The 20,251-nt window shown below is 45.8% G+C and overlaps 1 long non-coding RNA gene across 1 annotated transcript in view; it reads left to right on the top strand.

Annotated features, from left to right (window-relative positions):
* The first annotated feature begins 6,591 nt into the window (after window positions 1-6,591).
* The window catches only part of LOC135443116 (uncharacterized), a 28,365-nt gene continuing 14,705 nt past the window's right edge, over window positions 6,592-20,251 (top strand). The window contains exons 1-2 of the long non-coding RNA XR_010438825.1: window positions 6,592-9,954; window positions 11,219-11,293. This is a non-coding gene — a long non-coding RNA (uncharacterized LOC135443116). The remainder of the gene's footprint in view (window positions 9,955-11,218; window positions 11,294-20,251) is intronic.

Raw genomic sequence — 20,251 nt, 5'->3', positions numbered from 1 at the left:
CCTCTTCAGCTGCTTGGAGCCTGCTGCCCTCTCAGCTCTGCTGGATGGGCTTCTGCCTGTGTCAGAAGGTCAAGTGAATTTAAATTGTTTAGACATCAGCTGTCTGTAACATGGACCTCAGCCCAGGGACAGCCATCTGCCCTGCTGTGGTGGGGAGCTGCCCTGCAAGGTGGTGGCTGCAGCTGGGGGCACTGCCATGAGCAGTTTTCTTCCCAGCTCAAGTCTGTCCACACTCCAGCTCTCCAAAGTTACGTCATGTCACACCTTCCCTGGATCAAGGAATTAGGATACTGTAGGGCTGTGATAGGCTTTGGCTCTGTATCAAGAGCAGGTCCATTGGAGGTAGGCAGTATGTGCTGCCTCTGTTGGCTCCTGCCTAATGCTCTTTTCCCCAGCACAGCTGTCCTCAGTCAGCCAGCTGGGAAATGCTGATACTGCCCTTGGCAGCACCATGGGCTGTTTTAAGGAGCACATCAGATTTTACGTTTTCTTCACATTCCTTCTATTCTGTGACACGGTTCTTGCTTCTGCCACTTGTTTACTGAGTGATGAAATGCCATAAAAAAGCACATTTAACTTTATTTCCAATGCCTCGATGTATGCATCCATGGTTTTCACCAAGTAGTGCTGTACTTGTGACACCAAGGCAAGGCTTTTATACCTTTATTAGACAAACTGATACTGAAACCCCCAAACTCCCAGAGTGCTTCTCCATGCTGAAAAGCAGCACTTACATGAGGCAGTCTGATAGCAGGCAATACCTCCCCAACAACCTAACCTTTCTTGTACACATTTCTTGAAGTATTGCTGCCATAAGGGTGAGATGGAAGAGGCAGTGTTGGAGCCAGGATTCTATTTACAGCTCCTAATAGTGCTGAAGAGACCAGGAGTGGGTTGTGTCAGCTGTGTTATCCCCACCGCAGGGCTCCTGAGGAGCCTGGAGCCTGGGAAGGGCTGTAACGTGCCACGAGCTTGAAAGCCTTGATGGTTTTGGGTTTGTAGCAGTCCCCTAGAGGTCAGCAGAGCCTACATTTTGAAACAGCTCTAGCTGATGGTAGCTTTGCAGGAATGATGAAAGCAAGTTTACTGCTGCCCTGTGAGACCCTGCTTGTTCTCTCTGACAGTTTTGACTGTTGCTGGAGAAGGGATCAGGCTGGGGAAGAAAATAATCAGCTCGTGGGACAGGAAGTCCTGATTTGGAGACAGGCTTTTCCTTTGCAGACAGATAGGTTGAGAACCTGAAGCGAGGGGGAGAAGCAGCTGGAAGATGGGTGCCAGCATTGTCAAAGCTGCATGGGGCAGTGGAAGCTGGTGCCTCCACCTCTTGGCTCCAATGGTACCCATTCCTTCTGGCATCACAGCTGGACTGTACAGCAGCAGAAGCAATGTCCCAGCAGAGCTCTGCCCCAGCCATACCTGTGTGTGTGCACTCCAGTGCTGCAGTGGTGTGGCTGCTGGTCACACTGCTCTCCTCTCAGTGCTCCCCTGTGTGCACCATGCCACGCTGGCCTCAGCCACGCAGCAGCTGCTGACCAGATGTTACCTCTGATTACACAGATCCATGTAATCCCAGCCTACTTCATGCAGGCACTCCTTCTACCTGCCACCCCAGCCCAGGACTGGAGGTGGAGCTGAATTTTTCCTGGACTTTTTCAGCTTCTGGGGTTGGAATGGCATTGTAAGGGATTCAATCTCTGCCACACTGAAATGACTTGAGGCTGACAAGCAGGTTACAGTCATTCCATATCCGGTCAGCAGACATTGTCCATGCATTCCATGTCTTTGCCTTGCAGCAAGCAGCCCTGTCAGGGGACACCTGAAACCAGTGCCTGCAGGACACTGCCAACATGAGCATCACACTTCTCAGTAATGAGAAAATGAGTTACCTTCAGTGGACGTGAGTTTGCGTTCACCCTACACGCTGCTCACTGGGCGTGCAGTTGGCAAAATATGCCTTTTTCTCCCAAGCTTTTCTCCTGGTCAGCATACTCAAGCCTATGGCTGCCCTTTTCCCTGTTGTTTAGCTGGAAACCCTCCAAGCACAGTTCTCCATTTTCTTCTGCATCCTTAAGGATCATATGCTCAGCTCTAGTGAAGAGCAGAGACTGGCAGTCTTGGTTCAGGAGGACACATAGTGCTAGAAATGCAGCAATTCACACAGAAAATCAGTGCCAGCTTTTATGCCTTCACACTGTCTGGTTTGGTTAATAAAAGTTTGGAAATTTTTATTTTGGCTCTTCTTGAAGGTTTTTCTTTTTTATTATCCTATTACTCCCTGTTTACTGTATTGCTTTTTGTTTCTGCAAACCCCTTATCAGGGAAGGTTTTGAGCTGCCTGTGAGTCATGTAGCAGCCATGGGGAGTGGCAGCTCTGGGAGCTGAACATGTGAGTTTGTGCCCAGCTCACATAATCTCATGACAAAGGATGCTTGTGTCTTGAGATGTGTCACCCAGCTGTCAATGACCCTCTTGGCTGCCATGCCTAGGGTGGTCAACCAGTTGCTGGTCATATATCTCTTCCTCCATGTGCCTCTGGCTATGGAAAGTGAATGCCTTGACCTTGATGAATTCAGCTCTGTTATTTTGAGCCTTCTGAAGTCAGTGTAGCAGGCTGCAATAAAATTATTTATGCAAAACCTAAATTACAAAGCACAGACCATGGACTCTTTCTTACCATCACAAAATATCTGAGCCTGAGGGCATGACAGTTTTATGGATGCAGCAATCCATGAGCTGCAGATATAAAGTGGGATGATGAAATGTTTGCTGAGACCTCTCCAACTGTGCATCAGGACCAGTGCATGAGTGTGTGTTTTTCCAGTTCTGCAGGATTGCGGGAGGCACCTTTGTGGGCATCACCAGAACAAGGCTCTTGCTAAATTCCTTTAGATTTTGTCAATGTACAGTTTTTTTGTTCTGTCATCGAAAAAAAGGGAGGGCACTACCTGCAGAACCAGTAATCATTAACCAGGGTTCATCAGCACTCCCTAAACCCTCCCAGGCAGAGATGAGCAACCAAGTAGGTAACAGGCCCCCTGCAGCATCCCTGCTAAAAGATAGACTGCATTGCCTCAGCAGATCATCAAATGCCCCAGAAACATGCCTTCGTCCATCAGCACATTAAAGAGCTCAAGGAGGAAACTGGGAATAGACTTGCGTTAGAATCTCTGGGTTAGAATAATTAAGGTTCAAAAAGGCCTCTAATTAATCATTGAGTCCAGCCTTTTACCTAACACTTCCAGAACCACCACTAAAAGTCTTCAGAGACACTTAAGATGTGGAAGAGATAACATCTCAAAACTGGAGTGTTTCTGGAGAGAGGAAAAGTTGTCAGTGTGGAACCCAAGCAATGAACAGCAGCCACTGCCCCTCTTCCTCCTCACCAGTCCCTAGTGAGGTGCTGTGCACTTGATCTGCTCCAGGAGCTGCAGCCATCCTCTGGCCCCTTCCCCTGTCACTCAGCTTCTTCAACCTTTGCAAAAAGAGCATTGGCAGGACCCCAGATCCTTACAACTATCTTTACGTGCTATCCTGCTGCCAGAGTGCTCCACACCCAGCCAGGTACCACACTGAACAGACAGGGCTATTTGCTGCTCTGTGACGGAGGCACTGCTGCAGTTCTGAGGCTAAAGTCCTCTGCACCCTTGGCACAACTTGTCACCATGTCCATTTGCATGAACTTGTACGTGTTGTCACACATTTCACCACCAACTGACGCTCAGAACAATAAAAGTCATGTTTTCCTTCCTAATAAAGTCTCCTCCCTCCCACTGGCCCTGCAACAGCGCTGTTTGTGCATGGTATGGCAAGCCTTACCCATGGAGAAGGGACCTGCCCAGGCCTACAGGTTGCTTAGTGGGATGATGATGCTGAGAGTTAGTACGGTCAAAGCAAAGTGACGAAGTTCAGCCGTTCAGTCATCTGCAGTGGCCTGACGCTTGCTGTTGTGTATCAGACATTTAGACACGCAAGCAAATCACACAGGAGATGTGAATAGTGTGCTCCTGACTACTGCCACTGAAGCTAGCATGTCTGATGGGCAGCTCATGCAGTCTTGCACGTCCCTGAACCCCTGCTCTCCTTTGCCTTTGCAGCTACTGCTTGGCAGAGTGAACCTTCCAGTCAGTGCCTGTCACCTACCTCCATTTCTCAGAATGCATGCACTCTTTTCCAGCAGTGGTACTTAAATGGTCTCAATCTGCATTCCCAGTATCTCATAAAAATGATTCATTAGCTGTGATGGCAGAGGAGTAGAACTTCCAAGAAGGAGAAGACTGATGAAATAACCAATGTTCATATTAGCTATCCTGGCAATGGAGATGGGGCACATCTGCTTCTGAATGGACAACCTTGCTCAGAGTCACATCTTTACTGACACCTTCACTGTCGCCCCCAAAACAGGTCACAGTTCACAGCCTTTCTGATGAACAGCACAGCCCCTCCTAGCTAAGGTGGGCATTTCTTTCAAGTGTCCATTGAACGGTCCTCTGTCTTCTTCCCTGCTCCTGTCTGCTGCTTCTGCTACTACTGCAGCAAATGTTATCCAGTGCAGGGAATGTGGGAGCAGGGATGTGGCTCACCAAACCACAGCCAGCCAGAAGAGCAGGTCAGATCCAGGGTCAGGAGCCACTGCCAACAGCTGAGCAGCAGCTTTGCATGTGGAGCTGTCTTGACCACAACAACACATCAGGACTTTGGAAAGTCCTCCTCAGTGTTGGAGGCCAAGAGAAGGTGGGGTGGCAAACAGGGCTTGCAGAGGCAGACCTGCCAGATCTGCAGTGTGGACCCTCCTGGCTATTTTCTCTTTCATGTCCTGTTGGTACCATATGAGAGATTCCATGTGAATCTGGATTGACTCATCCATGAAAGAAAACCTTATGTGGGGAGGAAACAACTTGATCTGATGACCTGGTCCCTGTTTGATGACAGAGGTCTGGTTTAATTCCCCTCTGCTGTGATTGACTGCATTCCTTCAACTCCATGAGGGTTACCTCAGAAATCACAGATTCATAGAATTATAGAATCACTAAAGTTGGACAAGACCTTCAAGTATCTGAACTCCAAAGGCAAGAATCTTCTTTATTTCTTAAATAAATGCATGTTTTGTGACAAAGAGCAGGGAATTAAAGTATCCCAGGTCTGCAGGTAGACTCTTAGTGGGGAGTACTCTATGGGAGTAGACTGGGCAGGACCAGCTTAGTTCCTCTGCAGTGACTCTGACCTCCTGGCAAGTTAGCACTCAAGATATTAAGGATTCCACTGTGTTTGTTTATTGATAAACTTGTTAGGTTGTGAAATGTGTGTGAAAATACACAGTTAAAGCTGATTTTACTGACATAGCTCAGTGGTTTACTAAAAGAGTAAAATCCCAGTTTTCTCTTCAGCTTAATCAGTGAATCTTAGAGCTGGTTTTCATCCAGCTCCTGCTCTTTTTGTCCATCTAAACAATTGCTTTATGGCTGCATAGAGAACTCCAAAGAATGTTTTGGTGTTGCCTTTTCTATTCATCTTCAGGATTTTCTGGGTCATGGAGTCCCCTGTCATGCTGTCCTGGCATGTGTCCATGACTTCTAGAGGTGTCTCAGAGGGCAGACAACAGGGATGGACCTTGAATAACCTGGCTGTGATCCAGGAGAACTGGACAGTCTACCTCAAAGCCTGGGTAAAGGCTCAGGTGAGGAGCCACGTGCTGACCAAGCCCTGCTGGAGTCATCAGCTGGGTGAGCCACAGCTCCATGAGCCAGTGTTCCTGTGCAGAGGTGGCAGAGCCATGCTGTGTGCCAAGGCAGGCACCCTGGCATAACTCCACATCCTTCAGCATGCCTGCTCCCTCCTACACCAGTGTAGGAAGTTTTCTCCCCAGCCCTTCCCTAATTGCTTGTTCCTGGACTCTGGCCCTGTGTGCTGCTGCCAGTGCCTCTGGTACAACTGTCTGCAGAACTGTGAAACGAACTGGGTTAAACACCAACATGGGCAACCTGGTTTCTGGTTTCTTCTGAAGGGGTGATTTAAACCTCAGGCCTGTGAGGAGCTCATTTTTACAGTTGCTTCAACTCAGAGAGCAGGGGATGACAGCACAAGGGGACAGGGATGGCAACAGGATGGATGGGAGCATCTTCAGTTGTCTTTGCTGCCAAAGCTGGCAAAACAACATCCCTACATTTCAGCTCTGCTAGAATCTCTCTACCCTTCACAGGCTCCCATCACTTTGCTGGCAGATCCTACATTGCTTGAAGGATTTACTCCATTTTCCTTTAGGGATTAAATGGTTCACATAGTTTGACATTTATTCTGTCATGGCATATGTGGGACTATCATTGACATTAAAAGGAGAGACACATCCATCCAGCAGAGAATAATCTGCTTAATGGCTAAATAGGAAAGCTGTGTACATTAAATTGCAGTCAGCTTCATGATGTAGTTTTCCCTATGACAAAATTGAGACTCATTTCAAAACAGGAAATTAATTTTCCCTCTTTTTATTCATTGGGTGCCATAAATACAAACCTGGTCCTTAAACAACCTATAGAAGTCTCCACTATATTGTATTTATAGGATCCGATAATGGATGCCTTAATGTAAAATCAGCTTCTCATTTTTTTGGACTGATGGCTTTTGAAGTGACAGATAGCCTGGGACAACATTTGTCTCAGCTCACACTCCGTGCCAACCCATGAACAACTTTTACAGGCTGAACTTAAGCATTTGAAATTTTCTCTTCTGGAGAGCAGGAGATAAAGTGATTTGAAAGAAGGCTGAAAAAATTTAGGTGGACAATAAGTACTTGATTTGTAGAAGTATAAGTTACCACCATGTATTTCGTTGCTCTCAAGAAGGGAGTAAAATCTGGATTAATTTCATCAGAAAATTCACACCAATTTTACTTAGGTCCATGCTATTTCAATAACTAAAGTTCTGGCTACAAATTTTCATAAACAAGGATAAAAATTCTTTGTTATGCGTTTTAATGTATGAAATTGAAATAGAACTAGAAAAAATGGGAATTAGGGAAGAGTCACTGAGGAACCAACAGCAGCAAAACTTGAGATTACCACTTGAACTACTGCCTTCTCCATTACACATTCAGTTCTTCAGCAGATGTAAAGCAGTTGCTGATACTCATATTTAGAGTGCATTTACCACTGTGCTGCCCACGCAGGTTCTGGAGAGTGTGAGCAATAGGCAGCCCCAGTAAGCATAGCAGCAGCAGCAGCATGAGCAGGAAATAGCACCTGGATGGCATGCACACCTCTGGAGGAGGTCTTGCTCAAGTGAGACTTCATTCTGCATTTGCCCACTCATTTCTCTCCAGCCCTGTTCTCTCGGTTGTGTCAGTGAGACTGTTTGTCAAGACACACAATGAAGAGACTGAAGACTTGATTTGTGTTGAAAACAACCTCCATACAGATGAAGTTATTGGTAACCCAGGCTGGTTCACCTTTTGGCCTCAAATCAGAAAATGATGGAGTAACAAGTGGAGATTCTTAAGGGGTGAGAAATAGCAAGAAAAGAAGGTGCAGCTGAAAGCAATGTGAGTCAAATGGCTGCCTGAGATGTTGGTGTGTCACTTCTTGTGTACGTGCTTTGCAGCTGGTTGGCTATGGACCATGATGTTCATCCCCATCCTCAAGTGCTGGTTGAAGTTACATCTAAGCCACAAGTGTTCAGGTACTTGAATGCACAACTGTGTTAATTAAAGACTATTAAAATATCATCAGAAGTGGAAGAATAGAACTGAAGCTTCTTTCACTCGTCTCAAAGTTACAAAAGTATTTGGAGAAATCAGGACAAAGTGTGTGTTTCCTTCTCTGCAAATTCCCACATCACCCTCCCCTTAATTCCCACTGGATAAGCACTTCTACTGCTGGACACTGAGCAGCTCTCAGCTGCTAAAACCAATTAAATCAGGCCAGATGTGTGAGACCTACACCTGGCTTAGAATGACCCCCTCAGCCCCAGCATCTTCCCTGAAGACGGGAAAAGTGTGAGGTCGAGTGGAACAAAATCCAGTTTCCCTGACCCCTCTCCCAGCCCATCTGCAAACCTGGGGGATGGCTCAGGCTTCTTCCCAGCTAAATTCTGGTTAACTGGAAATGTACCAGGCTTGTACTAAAGTACCAAGAAACATGCTCAGTACAGGCAAACCAGAAGCCAAAGGATACCATGCTTGATATTTTCTTTAAACAACAGTTTCCAGTAGAAAGCATGTATGCTACAACTGTATGTGCTACAGTCTGGTGATTAACAGCTTGTTGTTTATGTCTGGGGTGGATAATAAATGCACTGTGTCCTGTCTTCTCTTCTTCCTCTCCCCATCCCAAATAAGTAGGTTCTGTGAGTGCTTTTCAGGGCTGCCATTGGCTGTGAACATGAGCTATCCTCAGCAGAAGGTACATTGAAAGGGGATAAGCAACCACCACAAGTGAGTACCTTGGTCCCCTCTCTGGCCCCTTGCCTCCATCTGTCTTTGCAGTCTCTGACACTCCATGGGGAAAGAAGCTGCAGCGTAGCTTCCTCCCTCTTTCCCCCATCCTCACTGCTCCTGGGAGAGCAAGGAGGGAAGCTGGAGCCAGGGTGGTCCCATCCAGCCTCACAGCAGCTGCAGCAGCTGCAGCCCTTCAGCCCACAGGGGCAAAGCTGCTGGATGCTGCAGTGTGAAACCAGGGGAATGGAGAAATTGGTGCCTTGCAACATTTTGTATCAATATACAAGCTTACAAGCTGTGTCTTAGTTGCTTCCCTGCAAATATAATCTCAAAAGCTACCTCTCCATCCTCACTTTTGAAATAAAATATACTTTTCTGTCTGATATCATGATAAGAAACTTCAGCCACAAAGCAAAATGCTCCTTAGAGCTTCAGACTTGGAAGTGATTTTTCTTAACACATGCAACAGGCAGCATTCATTAAAAACCTTAGCACTGGAGCAGGGTCAAGCTGAAAAATTTAATATTCTGCTGCTTTACAAGACCTACCCTGGCACCAATTCATCCTGGCTTCTGCAGCTGCCCAATATGATTTGAAGAGATGAAGAGGGAAAATCTAATGAAGAAGGAATGGAGTTTGGGCTAGTGGATGCACTGGATACAGAGGAGCTTCACAGATACTGCTTCTTGTTCCCAGAGGAGAAGGAGCTCAGATGGCTTTAGGCAGTTTGCAATTGCAAGGGATCATATTTTATTTTTCACTTGTGGCCAAGTCAGCTGCTGTATTAAAAAATGACCATGGTCAAAATCAGTGCTGGATACAGCTACGATATGGGAGTAAAAACCATGCTGTAGTACATCTGCTCCCCTGGCACACAGCCCAGCACGTTAACCAGAAGTGTTGGGGAAGAGGAGGAGAGAGAAGAAGGAGCTATGGCCTCCAGAGGCTTCCAGGTTCTGGCAACAAGTGTCTCTAGGGCAAAATCTTCCTGTTTTGGTGTGTTTGTGCATCCCTGTGCAGGACACCCTTAGACATATGATTAGGCACTTTCCTGAATGGGAGCAGTCTCAAGTGCAGGTTCACAAGCTTTTGTCCTGATCTCTGACTGGGACCCATGAAAGGGCAGGGTATAGGGTTCTTGTGGGAGTGTGTGGGGGATGCAATGACCGTGCTTGCCAGCCTGGGCAGGCGTACAGGGAGCCAGCCAAGGGAGACTGGGAGGTCAGTCTGGGAGCTTCCCTGAGAATGCCCTGGGGTTGGCAGCCAGAGCAGTAGGGCCCTATTATTATTCTTCTGTTATTCTTCTGAGTAACAGCCTGTATTTGCTGCAGGAAAGCAGATCCCTCTGTGCTGCCTCATCCTGCTCACCCTACCCAGCAGCTGGAGACTGCAGCAAAGGGAGTCCCAAAGGCAATGATTTGGGGTCAGAAACCTCCTGACTCCCACCTGCCTCCTGCTAGAGCTCTGCAAGCTCTCACACATGCTGCCAGACCCCGGAGAATGATAATTGTGGGATGGAGTCTTGCAATGTAAGTGCTTGGGGAACTATTTCTTTGTCCGGATTTCTGTGCTGCTGCCACAGAGGGGTACTGATCTCTGCCTGGGAGCTCTGTGTGCAGTCACTGTGTAAATATTTAATCATGGTAATTAGTAACAGGCTGGGTGGCTCAGGAATTCACAGCTCAGCATTTACCTCATTCACCTCACCCGTCTTTTGGGCACGTAAGGGATGTGTCTACAGCAGAGAGAAGCAGACGCTTGTGGAACTGCAGCTGCCCCATTTTTTTTGGTAAACGTTTTATTTATAGCCTTTCACAAATCCTTTTGCTCTGGTGGCACATGATGCTGTGAAACTAGGAAGAGAGGAACTTCAGGTCAAAAGAAGTTCTTTTTGTATCTAACCCATGGGCAGCTGCCCTTTGCTACTAGTGTTTTAAGGCTTTTAAAAACCACAGACTACTGGCAGAGCAGCAAGCTGCCTCTTCCCTCTGAAAACTGGGTTAAAACAAGACCCTGCATGTCTCACCAAGCTCTATCCGTGCACTATGGCAGAGCAGAGCATATATCCAGTTACATCAATCAATGCCCTGCACCTCTGCCAAAGGCACTGGCTACCACGAGTGGGTCCTCTCTGTTTCAAGGCATGAGGCTCAGCCAGCAGAGTGGGGCTATAACTGCTTCTGAAATCTTTAGGAATTTCTGTTCAGGAGTTACAAATTAAGCTCTCCTTGGAGACATCATAAATCAGATCCAAGGCTGCCTGCTTTGAAGAGCACTTCCAACACAGCAGAAGGACTCTCACTTGTGATATACGTGAGCCATGGCTCCAGGATATTCCCATTCTTCATCTGTGAAAGTTCAAGTTAATAGATGTAGGAAAATGAATTGATAGGTGTAATAAAATCAAAACCAAGTGCAAAGAATTGCAAGAGGAACAGGCAATAAAATGGCAGGTAAAACTTAATATTGATAAGTGTTTCTGGGACTCTTTTTCTTGTAAAAGAGAAAATGCAGAGGGGAGATCCTAAAGGTCTGTGAAGTCATAAGTGATGTGACCATGGAGAAGAAGAAAAAGGTTTTAACTTTCTCCTCCAATAGTAGGAGCCACTAAATAAAAGTAGCAAAAGGCAGGTTCAATTAAGTTCTTCACCAAAATGTACTCAAGTGCTGGAATATGTTACTTAACACAGGATGTGGATACCCAAAATTTCACTCAACTAGTATTTGTGGAAGAACAGATATCTGAGGGGATCAGAAATGGCTGTAGTGACCTTCCTCTCCTTTTCTTTTTAGCCTAATTTCATTTTAGTAGCAGAGGAGAAGTGGCATGTAGCCATCAGAATGGGAGCTGCATTGAGTCCTGAACAGGTGAGACCTGTCAGACAGGGCAACAAAATTCACAGTTCATATGAGAAAACACACATCTCCATCACATACTGAAACTCCTGGTGTTTGCACTTAGTGCACAACAGAAGACAAGTCATGGGGTCAGTGTCTCCTCCTCATCCATCCTTTTCCTCTCATATCCTCATCAGGGCACTGATCACACCACATCAGGTGTCTAGGATATGACTGATAGGAGATGTAGGTTTGAGGTGGCACACCACTCTCAGTCTCAGCACTCTGTGGAAATATGGATCAGTGGGCCAGGTACTAATAGCAGTGCTCCGTGACACTTGGTAAGCTGTGCTCCTGCTTTTTTTAGAGTGCAAGTACTACAAAATATTGTAAATACAGAGCAATAAGCCTCTCTCCTTGCTGCTGGCCTGTGGGACCACAAACTGGGAGCAGGTCTAAGACACTGTGGTGTAGCAAAGGGGGCAGCAAGGCATGGATGATCCATCAGGGGCCAGTGTGAAAGGACCCAGCTACTTGACTCTCTCCCCCTACACAGCTGCACTGAGCTGTCTTCTGTCTGATGCCTGCTGAGATCCACCTGCCACCATATCAGCTGCCCACTGCCTCACACAATGCAGATCTCAAGATGTCATTATCACCTTTCTCTGATGCCTGTGTGCACATGCCAGTGTGTATGCATTAACTACAGTCACGAGAACACCTATGCACGTATTTTTTATAGAGATATAAACAGGGATTTTGGGCCCACTGCTTTCCAAGCAGATGAGGATTTGGAACTCTTTCCTTCCCAGAGGAGGCAATTAGGAAGTCTGTTTTAATAAGGACAGTATCCTGTTGTGCCAGTGATCAGTGAGGATGACTGCCACAACAGCCAAGTGGTGCAGCCAGCGAGCATTTGGCTTAATCACTTCTTGACAGGAGCTGGTCTCTGTGGAACATTCATAAATAATTATGCTGGGGGCACGGGAGCTGGCTCATTGCTGAAAACCCACAACAAGACAGACAACAAAACCCCAACCAAATCCTGAATATTTTCTAATTATTGCTGTGAGGCTTCCTACCAAACCGAGTTCAGAACAGAGCTTCTTGTTCATGCTGCAGGGGAGAGGGTACAGCATTAGCATCCCTGGGGGCTCATGAGTGACAAGCAGAGGGAGGAGGGAACATCTGGAGCCCCCATGAGCATGGATGGCAGGAGGTGAGTGAATAGGGAGCCTCACTCGGAGGGTGACAGCTGCGAGGCTCTGTGTCCCCTCTGCTCCTGACAGCAGTGCCTCCTGGAGCTTTTGTTTCTCTGCAGCCAGCATGACAGCCTTGTGCCACTTTTCACCAGGGCACGCCTTCCTTGCAGGCATGGATGCTGTGCACATGGCATTGAGCATTGGTAGTGCCTGACAAACAATAGGGTATCAAGGAAAAACAAAAAGGTGGCTTTCTTCTATCACAGACTTTCTCATTTCCAAGCAGTATAGCTTTCAATGAGAACATCTTACCTGACTAGACCACTCCAAATAGTCAGAAAATATGCTCTGTGCTGGTGATGATTAGAAAAAAAGCTGCCTTCTCAATGCAAATGAAAATTGGTAACAAGAGAGCATAATATGCTCAGAGCTTTCCAGGTTCTGTTTTCTCATTCCCCACCCTGCCACCCTTGCTTGCATCAGTCATCCTTCCTGTGCTGTGATCTCTGACTGCAGCACTGCACCCCCTGACCTATTGCTGTGTCAGTGAGAGGAGGAGGGGGCTGTGCTCAGCCCAGCCGTGGCACAGTGCTGCAAAGACTGTGAGTGAGCCTGACACATCCTACAGCACCTTACAGCACCTGACAGAGTGTTTGCTTTGCTGGCTGCTGGTTTCACTTCTGAACCACGCTCTGGCACGGCACAATAACACTCATGGAGGACCCCAGGTGTGTATCTGAATGTGATAACCAAAAAACACCAAAAACTGCTCAGTGACCAAATGGAAAATTCCCCAGTGCACACCTGTGGCTCCCAGTATGGTCTAACCCTAAGGGACATGTACTCAGTAGCACACAGGGCATCAGGACAGGATGTCTGCAAGGACCCTCAGTGTGGTACAAACAATGCTCAGTGTGCTTGGTGCTTGTTCCCCTCTCAGGAAGGCAGAAGTGGTTCCTAAGTAATTGTTCACAAATGTCTGAATAATTCATGCAATGCTAACATAGTCCATAGGTAGTTCCACGCAGGCATGCACTCAGCCTTTCCCACACTGGCTTCCCAAACAAAGACTTAACATTTACAGAAATATTTGGTGCAGAATTAGTTGGAATATTGTATGGCCTTCACCCCCTTGTGGACCTCTTTAAGGCTGTGAGTGCTAGATTAACTGCTTTGGTTTGTCTGGAGCAAACAGAGAAAGCTCTGGGATGGGCTGGAATGCAGGAGAGTGGTTTGGGAACTGGCTGCAACTGTGAGGAGGGCTTTCCTGAGAACCCTTGACACTTGCATTCCCACGTTCTGTTCTTTCCCTGCTTATCACAGTTCTCTACGACCAACTCCTCTTGCCTGTTCCCATGCCTGCCTCTGATCTGGAGGGGAGTGCTCGAGCCATTTTGCTTCTCTAGCTCCTCATGTTCCTAGCCAGCAGAAGCTCTGCAGACAGAGCTAAGGGTGACAGTTTCCAATTTAGCATGCACGGATGGTAACACACTGTGGTGAAAATGTGTGGGAGACACTCAATTCACTTGGGTAGGTGTTATCCACAGGACACTGGGAGCACCACAGCTCTGCTGGAGACCTGTATTTGGCATCCACCAGCACATCAAAACAAAAGCACTTGATATATCTCAATATTCAAAGGACAGCAATGACCCAGGGGAGAAGGAGTATCTAAACAACACTACCAATAAGAAAAGACTGTACAAATGGGCAGTGCTCAGTAAGACCAGAAAGGAAAACAGAAGATTTAGAATGAGGACTGCAGCCCTCAAACATGCTGTTGCTGATGGGCGCGGAATCGTCTTTCCACCACAGGCTGAACAAGGAAAAGTGAACTTAAATTTCAGCAAGGGAGACTCAGACCAGGAAATTAAGTTTCCTAACTCTAGGCATTGTGAGACATTGAGGGAGATTGCCTGGTTGTTTATTGAGTCTCTCTCACTAAAGGTTTCTAAGAGCAGACTAGAAAAACTCTTGTCAAAAATCTAGTTTACATCTAATTGATTCTATCATGAAGCAGAAGGGTAGACTAGGTGGATACTAAAGGCAGTCCTATTTCCTGAGGCACTTTTAGATATGCTAATGATCTAAAGAGTTCCTAAGAGCTAAGTATTTGTTTATAATACCAAGCATAGCTGGTATATTTGGTGTGGTCTTAATCATGGTCTGGCTAAAAAGAGAAGCTTCCCTTTCAGTCAACTAGCAATGTTCCAAGCAAATTATCTGTATTAAAAATGCTATTCATGGCACGTATTTTAAAAGCAACATATTCTTTAGTTTGCCTGCTAGCCACTGCCTGAACATGAAGCACATGAAATCCTTGAGTCACACATTTATGAAACCTGTGTCCCCATGGGCTCTTTAAGTTACCACAGATCTGTGATTTACAGCAAGCAGCCTTGCCTGACTTTGACCAGGGTTAGAAGTGCTCACACATGCAGGTAAGGTGTCAAGTCACAGGGGCTGGGAATCCCCATCACAGGCTGGAACAAGCACCAGGGACGCTCCACTCTGGAGACTTCCAGTCACTGTCCAGTACAGTACAGAACTTTCCAGAAGAGCGGGAGCTGGCCTGGTTTGTCTTACTGTGCTCACCAAAATCACACAGGTTCAGATGAGGCAACATACCAAAATCCACTGCTAAGGTGACACCCATGGAAAATTGAGAACAAAAAGATGGAAGAACAAAGGGAAATAAGTACACATGAGGCACTGCAAAGCCAATCACCTGCTTGTGCTGCCAGTCCTCTCCCTTTGTGTGTGGATCCTGCAGGAATGCGAGGCAGAGAAATGCACAAATGTAGGGGAAATTATCTCCCATGCTGGTGATGCAGAATGAAGAAAACTCTATCTCCAAACCCGTGTGGGGAGTAGGATGGTGCTAAGCTCTGCCTTAAGTCTTTTTTTGTTGGCAGGATGGATCAGGACTTCTGTGGCAACCTGATTTAAAAATGAAAACATACAGAGTACGTATGAAAATTAATGCACAATTCAGAGCCCTCTGTGCTGGGCTGGGGCTTGCTTCTGATGAGCTTACACTAAAAAGCAATTAGCTTTGAAGATTAGCTGATTGGGCCAGGAAAGCAATGCAAACATTTTCAGTCTGACTGCCATTTCAGGCCAATTTCAGTTCTTTGACACTATTTCAATAAATTCCATTTTTCATCTGCTATTATTGTGTTTTTCCCCAAAACAGTGCACAACCTTAAATTCCCCAGGCCTTGGGGATTTTGGGAGAATATGGATAAACTCGTTAGCAGGGGCAAAATGATCACTGAATGAATTAATTTGCATACACATTTAAATGGCTGTTTGCAGACATTTCTTTTACTAAAAGGAGTAGAACAGTTTCCATTTGGAGTTACTGTCTCATGCTTTGGAGAACAACTTGCCAACAAAGTTCACATTGAGCTTTCTTCATGTGATGATGGTTAGTTTGAAAATAACTGAGGTAAAACTTCACCAAATGCCTTGCTCCCAGGCACACTAGCTCCTGAGCTTGTCTCACTGAAAGTTTTCACTTCTTGTTCTCAGTTTTGACATCCCAGTTTTTCAGCAGGGTATGGAGACTTTGGCAGTTGTCAGGAATGGAAGTAAGATAAGTGTAAGCCTTTGGTAAAGGGAAGGAGAGAGATGCCTTAGCTACCTGCCAGAATGGAAATTTACCAGGGGTGTGTCTGTCTGACCCAGCTCAGCACCAAGTTGTTTTGTGCCACAGATGTGCAGCGTCTGCCTTGGCACTCAAGGCTGGCACACAGTGAGTTATTGTGTAAAGGATGGAAATAATAGAAAAGGTGACAGCGGTTTTAGTCTTCTTTGTCTTCTGGGAGCCCTGGCTGCTACAGCAGATGAGCCCTTTTGTTTTGATGACAGCACGCTGTGATAAGACCCCGTGAGCAGCTCCAGGTTCACTGGTGCTCCTACAGGGTGGTACCCACCCTACAGATTCAGCTGTCACTGGCAGCAATCTGGTCCAGCATGTGGACTGAGCTTTGAGGAGTGCCTTGGACAACATGCTCTAATGCCCTTACTAATAGTTATAGTTCCTGAATAGGTGTATGTGGTATTTCCAGTGGGTAAGACATATACTCACCCCCATTAATACACAAACATTGACTAATATTGCCCTGCTATGTGTGCATTGGTTATCCTGTCAATGAGATACACCATGGGTAAGCAGCAAAGGCACAGCATCCTTGGCACTGAGACATGTGCCTGGATGGATAGTGGTGGGCTGGTGAGCAGTCACAGGCTGCTCAGCATACATGGGAAAGCAGCAAACCTTCAGATTGCACCTCGTACAACAACCATAATCCTTATACAACCATTTCTGAGTCCCACACAGCACACACAGAAACAGCTAAGCAAGCAGTTTGTCCTCCATATGACAATAAAGAAAGTCGAGGAAAAATAAAAATACAACAACAGCATTCATAAAGCTCCACATGCTCAAGGGCACTGGGATCAGGCAGCTGTGCTGCAGCAAAAGGCCTTTCATGCCACTTCACGTGTGCTGCAAACTGCACCCTCGCGAATTGCTAACTTGTCCTTTAGGAGCGAGGCAGATAAATGAGATTGCAATATCAGAGCTAATGCTCCTTTGAAGTGTCGCTTTGCCTTTGTGCACTTCTGTCTCTGCATTATCAAAATGTCTTCCACGAAGCTTTATTATCACTGATAACATAGAACTAAGAGGAAAAATTTTCTATTCAAGGATTGAGTAGTTAAAAAAAACAATACTTCCCTGGATACTGGAAAATCAAATAGAAGACTCCAGGGCAGAAGGGCTAATTAAAAAAAAAAAAAAGCCTGCTTTACTGCGAAAACCCTTGAGGGGAGATAAAAGCTGAAGGGAGGTGCATGCTTGAATAATAAAGCCTTAATGAGTTTGGGTCCGTATCTAATACAAAGCATTGATTTTGGCTGCTTGATGAAGTTAGCTATTTGATTAGAAAATTTTAATTTAAATGGACACTGCCCACTAAGATCACTCTATTGGAGAAGTCTCTATTGTTGTCATAAGTAAAAGCTATTTTTTTTTTTAAAGAAAAGAGACAGACAGGAGTGAAAAAAATCCTTTGGAGAAACACTTTTTCATACAGCTTGCAGAATTAGTTGTATGTCTTAGCTTCTCTCTTTGCTGTGTCCACTCTTTGTGTGCTTTGTTTGGTCTCTAAGTAGTAGCTCATAGGGAGTAGAAGGTGGCTGGAAAAATATAATTTAAAAGATAACAGGAAAATGTGACTGTAAAACATCAGCAAAATATAGTTGGCTATCAGCTGGCTGTGTAGAAGCCAGGGACAGAAGGTATTTCCATGATATTTACACTTTACTTGAAACTGGGCTATTTCCAGTTTGAGAGCACCCACTCAAGTAGGCGTGAATTTGACACATCATTGTCAGGGCAAATGCTTTGTTTTATTTAGAAAGGACAGGCCGGGACTGGGCCACTGACATACCTCAAGATATGAAGAACAGTGCTCTGCTAGTCTTAGTATCTTGAGGTGTTACCTGAGCTTGGGTTTGAGCTTCCTTTGTAGTAAACGGGAAGAGTGTGAGTCATCTCAGCCCAATGCAGACATTTCAGAGAGGGCAGGTGACTCATGCCTACAGGTACCTGCTTCACCGATGACAAAGGCCAGCTCAGATGGAGACACCTGGTAGCAGATGGGATGACTCCCACCTTGACTTGGGACATTACTAATGCAAAACATGGAGTTAGATAAAGAACAAGACACAGACTGCTCAGCGCCTGTATGGTATGTTACCCTAACTGGGGACTTGATGAGAAATCTTGTGCATGATTGCTGTCTCACATCCATCAGTGTACACCAGCTAGAGAAGAAAGTCATCATCCACTCAGATCTCTCCTGCTATGCTTCTACCTTACAGGAATGACCACCTGGATCAGTTTTGTTGTGGCTCAGGCTGTGCAATCATTCAGAGGCATGACAATCAGTGGCTGTAGTGGTTAATTTTAGTCTGAGCATCGGTGAGAACCATGCCAGCAGACACGAGTACATGGTGTAGGAACATGAATGTCAGCAAGGCAGCAGGTTTTCAGAATTAAGACAGAACCAAGTAGTTTTTCCCTTTTTCAGCCTCCTTGTCTTCAGCCACCAGGCCTTGTCCTCCTCAGACTGACAAATGGTGACAGTGGTCACTGGTTCATCCACTGCAGCTGAGATCCAACTGCAAGGGTCACTGAAGAGATCATCCAGAAACTCCTGTTGGTGACTGTAACACCATCACATGCTTAGGAGGCAACCTCTGTAGCATCACCCAGGAGCTCAACCTGATCTTAAGTATAGACAAAGACCATCTTCTGCCAGGGTCACAATCTCCCTGAGGGGTCATCTAAATAGGGGTTGTCAACTTTATCAATTGTGGCACCATCCCTTCAAATCAGCAGTACATGCTGCATTCCAAAAGCAGATCTGTCATTTAGTCATCTACAAAGTTGTCTTTGGAATGGATGAAGGATTCAGGGCTCAGCCAAAATGACTGCATGTCTGATGCATGTTATTTCTGCTCTCCTCCCCAGATGGTTATTTTGGGCTCTCTACAGTTGCCCAACTCAGCTCCCCCAGTTGCTGCCCATACTGGGTTCTGGGTATGTGTTGCATGGACATGTCATTGACACTGAGACTGTCTCAGGCATCTAAAATTCACATGTCCATCTTGTAGCTCTGCACATTCCTTAGACTGGTGTGTCTTCACATCCAGTGATTTTTTGGCTGCACAAAGGGTTGATGCATGTTGCCTAAAATTAGCTACAATACATGTAGGAAATGGGCGGTATAACAAGATCCATTAATCATAATAATACTTGTAATACTTCCTCTAGTTTCTGAAACAAAACCTTTTTAACTATTCAAACGTCACAGGGAAATTCTGCTGTTAGGGCTCACCAGCATTACAAAGCAGACCCTGATGCTGAAGTTTGCTGCAAGTGTTGTCTTGTGCAAACAAGTTGCTCTGTCAGAAGCAGAACAAATAGATATTTAATTCTTACAGATTTTTATCCTTTTTCCCCTCATTTGCTTCTAGATGTGCCCTTAACAACACTCCCAGCTTCCACCCAGGTCATCTGATAAAGTAACGAGGTCTGTGATGGTGTCCTTTCTGAGTCCATGCACTGAAGGAAACTAGGATTACAGAGGGCTGATCTCTAAGTTGCTGTTTATGCATATGGTTTGCAATTTCACCACTTGTGGAGGAGGGGCAGGCTAAAAGGAAGGGTCAACACATGCAGTTTTGCACCACTGCAGAATCTGGTATGGTACAAAACAACACTGCAGACACAAAGGCTTTGCCTCAGAGACCAGAAGAGGAAAGGAGTTGTGTGCCAAATTGTCCTTTTTGATATCAATGACAAACTTTGAAATCCTCTAATTTAAAAATACTTTGGCATATTTCTTTTCTCTCAGGCTTGTTGGTGATGTTCAGTCTTGAAACCAACTTGTAGTTTGCTCCATCCCTGGCAACTACTGAGTTCCACCTGCATGCCAGCAATTGCACCTACTGTGGGCAAAAGGGTTTAGAGATCCAACTTGCCAAGGCCTACATTGTTCTGGTTCAGGTACTATCCATTTTTATGAGCACTCACAGACTGTTTAGATTATTTTTCTTAACTATGCAAGTTCCCGAATAGAAATATTATTACTTATATCTCTCACTAATTCAAATTCTGCCCTCTAACAAAAAAAACATAAAATGACTCCTAAGGGAGGAGGTTGCTTCTGAGTCACTGACAGAGCAGCTTGTTCCCTGTTCTCATGGGCTT

Source organism: Zonotrichia leucophrys, chromosome 2, assembly GCF_028769735.1.
Source record: "Zonotrichia leucophrys gambelii isolate GWCS_2022_RI chromosome 2, RI_Zleu_2.0, whole genome shotgun sequence".
Classification (NCBI taxonomy): Eukaryota; Metazoa; Chordata; class Aves; order Passeriformes; family Passerellidae; genus Zonotrichia; species Zonotrichia leucophrys.
The sequence above is the reverse complement of the archived record's forward strand: the minus strand, read 5'-3'. Positions and strand labels throughout refer to the sequence as shown.